Genomic DNA, 6,072 nt, shown 5'->3' with positions numbered 1-6,072 from the left:
CAGTACGGGAAGCAAAGACTTTGTTTCTCTTTAATAACAGCCAGGAGTGGAGTCAGGTGGCGGGTCAGACACAAATCACCGAAGCACTACTTATTACAGACGGTAAGGAAAGCAATTTTAGCTCGGCTGGTGAGGACAGACGGACTGAGGGACTTAAAAGAGATGAGGGATAGGGGGAAGAAGGTCATGTGAAAGAAAATTGGGAAGAAAATGAATGGGTGAAAGTAGCGAGGCAGATTCAAAGAAATGTTGAGAGATGGTTTGATGTGCTCCACTGACAGAAAATCCTGCTTTATAGAGAGGAAAGTGGGGATAGGCTATGGTGGTAAGGGACATCATCTTTTAACTGGAAGAGTGTGAATTTGAGACTGTGCTTGGTATAAAATCTTCCTGACAGCAGGTATCCATCCCGCTCAAGCATCATTGACCGAAAGACTGAAACCTTCCCAGCACTGGGGATTCTGTGTTATTTTTTTTGTTTGTTTTTTGATGTCTTTGTCAAGGTGGGGAAAGACAGAAAATGTTTTTTTTCCTTCCTTTGAGGGATCACCGGAGTAACACAAATAAAATTGCTACTTATTTTCCAATTTTCCGTAATTTCCTGTGTGGCTGAATGCTTGGTTAAAACAATCAAGGTGCTCAGACTGTGTTCAAAAAAAGTTTCCTGCTCAGACGCACAGATGCACGGCCAGCTGGCAGGGAATACAGTAAGTGTGCACAGACTGTAATGAAGGAAGAACAATCAAAGAGGGCTGCCTAAAACTTTCCACTGTAGACTTCGCGTCTGACACCCGCCCCAGACTAACAGCGGTAACACATCGCCCGACAAAAACACGCAACGCAACCCGGAGGAAACACACTTGATTCACCTTTACAAGACTGAGTGACATTCCTCTCAGGTAGCGACGCTTCCTTTGAGCCGTAATGGCATCGTATCTGTCCAAACGAATGCTAAAACATCTTTGTATGTGACATTTAACAGATTAAAAGCCAAAACAAATGTGAACTTTGGCAGTACTATTAAGTTTACAGGCAGGGAAGTTGAAGTTCTTCCAGACCATTCTTCACTCTCTGGTTTTCAGTTATTACACTGTCACTGAGGTTTTATCTTGTGCATGCTGCTCTTGATGGATCCTACTTTTGCCACTGTTTTCTCTGGACGCTTCAGTCTGGGATTTTAACACTTCGATAACACGCTTGGTCAGATCGTTAGGTTTTTTTTTACAGGTCTGCGTTTTTGGTCTCCGAAACCGCTCTCGTGTCACGTTACCTTTTTTTTTTTTTTGTTTTGTTTTTTGCCGCACGGTTGCATGAAAATGTTTCACCACTTTAGCCAAAGCTGAAATATGTGACTGTTTAAAAGCCGTGAAATTGCCGTTAAATTCTGCGCAGAAATTCGTAATCCCTTGACTTGGCTGACATTTTTAGTGTTTAGCGGAGCTTGTCACATCATTGTGGCCAACAGTTTAATGTGTCTGTTTGCTGTTTGCTCTTAAGGTCAAAAACCTGCAAATTCAACAATTTCATTTCATTTCATCAGCTTGTTGACATCAAAGGAAACAAGGTGGCTTCCATTAACTCCACTTCACTCTTTAAGCATCAGATCAATGTATCTTGATTGCCCTTTCCAACAAAATCTAAATGCAACTGGCCAAACAACCACATCACCTTTGACACTGTTTTGCCAACTAGTTTTGTACGTTTGTTCATAATGCTAATTCTGTAAATTTTTTGATTACACTGTTTTTTATTTTATTTTAATAGATAATACTTATTTTTTTATTTATTTTAATCTAATTTTATTTTAGAGTGTTACTTTTGTGTGCAACGAAGCTACTGCTACTGTCTGTCTAAGTCTTAGTCTAAGTCTAACTGGGGGTAAAAATCTGGCTTTACAAAGTCCACAACATTCAGCTTTAGTTTTCAGAATTGGATCCATATTGTGAACAGTAACACTGTGCAAGTTTCATAGTACTGCTGAGATTAAAAAGTGGCTCATGGCTGCGGCATAATAGTGGTGAGTTTCTCCTATTTTTATCCTGATGCAATAATCCATTTAATAATTTTATTATCATCTTAATAATGTTGATTATTGATGTATTTTCTTAAAATGCCTTGGTAATTGTCTGTTGATTTATTGTAGTGTGTTAATGCGCCTGTATTGGCATTAGTCGTTTTACTGCCCATGTTATTACTTAAAGTAAAAGTTAAAGCTTTACTTACTCACAGTGGTTGCATAGTTCCAGAGGTTCATTGCTGCAACGCCAGAAAAAGAAAAACAGATCAGTTTCTTGTTCATGTTTCATGTTATAACACAAAACGCCATAACCTGTATTGTTATAAGATAATAACTTATATTGGGGGACTCCTCGTGCTCTCTGCACTGCTGTTCATCGCTGCTGTGCTGCTGCAGATGGAGAGATCTCCACAGACTGGTAGGTAGGAGCTAGTTCAGCTCTGGATCATAACGAGGCATTTCCTCTCTTCCTCCAAGAGCTTCGGTGTCCTGCAAACGCCAATGGAAGCTGGTTATAAAACTAAAACCAAAAAAGTGGCTCAACTTAACAATCTTCCATGTTATTTTCTATCTTTTTTTACTGGGTCTTTTACTGTGAGGTTTTATTTTGAGGGTTTTTCCTTAAGCACGAATATCAGTCTGAATATTACTGCGTCCATGCTGTTATTTCTTATTAAGTGCCGTGTAAATTAAGAGGTTGATGCGCACAATTGTATAAATTGCTGGGTTATTAAAATGAAAATGATTCTCAGAGAGAGACTGAGAGTCACTCTTTATTATGGAACGAGATGCCCTTTTCACCAATTAAGTAAAGTAACAAACCAGGTGTTGCATTTTCACCACACGCAGTCATTGGAAAAGAAGTGGCTTTAAGGCTGAAAAAGCATTACACAATCCAAAAAATGACTCTTTCTTTTTTTTTTCACAGGAATTGGATCAAGTTCATGAGCAGTAAGTCATTTGAAAAGTTTCAAAAAGACGTATAATTATTTTACTGTACCGCTGAAATCACACAGTGACTTATGGCATGCTGTGGCCGTCTAGTGACACGCTGTGCCATGCCATCAGTACGTAAGGCATTCTGGGGAAATGCCATTAGCCACCTTTTGATCTTAACGTTTCTCTTTAATCAGTCAAAAGTTTGGACACACCTTCTCATTCAATTCAGTGTGTCCAGACCTTTGACTGGTAGCGTACATGAAATATTTTGTCATCTTAAATAAGTAAATTACTAGCATATTTTGTTTAAATGCGTACGTTATTTTCCTGCTGCCTTCACCAGTTTATTAAGTATTTAAGTTAATACTTGATTACACAAGGTGTCTTACATCATGAGTCTATGGTGAAAAGGTCTGCAATAAGTTTATGGGAGCAGATGTGGCCGTTACATCTGAGAAGTTTGCCTTTAAGCCCTGAAGGCAAATATCCATGTCTGGCATTGCTCTATGCTTCTTCTCCTTTGCTGTGAAATTTTTATTCAGAAGTTTAAAAAAAAAAAAAGTTTAAAAGTGAAAAGGTTAAGCACAGTCCTCCCTCTGCTTCGCCACCGGGCGGAAGGATAATGCAGGTTTTAACAACCTTTCTCTTAGCTGTGTTCCCAGAGGAAGACTCTCATTACGACAAACTGATCGGGCCGCTGTGCAGGAAGGGACGCTTTCTTTTCGTAATTTGCTGTGGGAAGGAGCTTAAACAAGTTGGCATTAACGGGGCCGTGCTTTCTGTTGCATCACTCGGCAGCCAGAATCTCACTGCCTTCGCTGAGCATTTATCTTGTTAGCTTTGGCTTCAGCAGAGTGGTGCTTTGATGGAGGAGGAGATAGAGGGGTGTGAAACGCTGCATTTTAGGGTGGATTTCCCATTCCTCTTCAGGAGGCGGCCTCAAGATGATTAGCCGTCCGCCGTGGGCTGCTGTTGCCATGGTGAGCGCGGTAAATAACACTTTGTGCAACCCTCTGTTTCCTGGATTGTGTTTGATCATAAATAATGACATGTTTGTTAATCCGTGGAAACCTTTAACATTGTCAGAAGGCAGGCTGTGCTTGGGATAAAATGGCACATGTGAAATATCGTAAATAAATGTATTCAGGTAAAGCAAACATATTTTACAAAGGGAAGATGCCAATCTTTGCAGTAACATGCACAAAGGACAAAGACTTCAAAAGAGTCTCAGAAGATAACACAAAGCAAAGCGCTATTCACTATTCATATTTGCTGTCATCTCTAGCCAGGCAGCAGATGTGGGGTGTTACGAGGATCATTTTACCTTCCAGATGGTTTGCGCTCAGATACATCCTTCTTTATATGATTCAAAATCTGCCACTTCCACTCGCACCCGCCTCACCTCCATCCATCAGGGTAATTAATTTATGTTTACAGTGCTTCAAACAAAGCGGTAGTTCCTTAATTCGGTTTGCACCGAGACTTATCACCATCTCATTTTGAAGGTATGTCAACAAAGAAAGATCCCTTTAGTGGCAACGTACCACAGCAGTGATGGGAAAAAATAACCCTAGTTATAGTTTCACTTAAAAAGTGCTGCATGAGAATATGATATTTGCAGGCACATTTTAAAGTGCATGCAGTTAAACATCTGGGTCCTATCCAGCTGCTGAGTGCAGGTAATCCACACATTCCTTCTCAGTGAATCTTGGCTCATGTGGAAAACCACAAGACGACATATGGAACAGTGGCAAGCAACTTTTTGAGCATTTCTGCGGTCTGACTCGGGTCTGCATTAGCATAATGAAATCCTTTGTTTATTATAAACGTGCACATTCATTTCACCAAGGGCCATTAAACAAGCACAAAGTAGTTAAAAATTGCGGCGGCGGCTGTGGTGTGGAATATAAAATTAAAATGCAAATGTGGCTGAGTCCTGATATCTAGTCCTCCACGGACCAGCACAACAGCAGCCAAACGGGTAGCGGGCACTTGATCCGTGCTTTTTTCTCCACGGCGACGGGGCCGAGAACAGAGGACCTGGAGGAGCGGAGACAAAGCAAAGACGAGGACGAGGACACTTGATTTTCTTTCATGAACGGGACTCAGGTGGATGCTTGAAGAGTGCGCGGAGGCAACGCACCACTAACATGTGGCGCGTCTGATTAGCGCTGCTGTGCTATTAGCAACTTCCTGCGCACAGATTTGTAAACAGCTACCTCTGAACCCGCTGTGAGCACAGGCGAAATTAACAGTCGGGTCACTCAGGCTTCACATGTTCACTCTGCATACATATTTATCAGATTGTACGTGTGGGCCATGTGTTCATGCACAAACGCACAGGCGAGGATGGAGTTCATTCTGTTCATAGTCACCAATGCTCTGCACATTCAAGCATAATGTCATAACTCAGTATCTTGCCATCAAATACGTGCTACAGAGGTCAATAAGCTCTCTTATGTTACAATTACTATCAATGCAATTAATGCACCGTTGTTGGTGGCGAGTTGCCAAGACAACATTCGCGGAGCCAAAGTGCGATGTAGGCTCACACAGCTACAAATCTGTGTCTGAGCCGTGTCAGTGGCATGTCGTGACCTCCTAAGCAAAGACTAAATGAAAGTCTGTTTTATCTTTCCTCTGCAATTTTCATGTGAAACGTAGAAAGAAAAAATAACTTGTACATTGCGTGGGCCGGTTTGTCTAATGCTGGAAAAAAGGACATACCGGCTGAACCGAAGGCAAGAATAGGATTTTATTATCAGTGCTTGCTTCCAGGAGAGTACAGTAGAACCGTCTCATTAGTATTAGTATCGCGCTGCATAAGGCTAACAGTTGCCATGTTGATTCTATTCATTATTTATGGGAACTGTCTGTTAGGGGTTTGATATGATGCTCGTACTTTGAACTGCTTCGCTTCGTTAGTTAGTTCTGCAGGTGCAGGTGGTTACGTAACAGAGAACATGAGCTTAAAAATGAAAGGAAAAGCAGCACGCTATAAATATAACATATGGTAGATCTTTTAAAAACAGGAGATATTTCCAAATATTTCTTTATTTATTATTATGAGGTTGTACAACTTCCAATGGTGTAAAATTGACTTGGCATGTATAGTC

This window comes from Mugil cephalus, chromosome 11 (genome assembly GCF_022458985.1).
Source record: "Mugil cephalus isolate CIBA_MC_2020 chromosome 11, CIBA_Mcephalus_1.1, whole genome shotgun sequence".
Classification (NCBI taxonomy): Eukaryota; Metazoa; Chordata; class Actinopteri; order Mugiliformes; family Mugilidae; genus Mugil; species Mugil cephalus.
The sequence above is the reverse complement of the archived record's forward strand: the minus strand, read 5'-3'. Positions refer to the sequence as shown.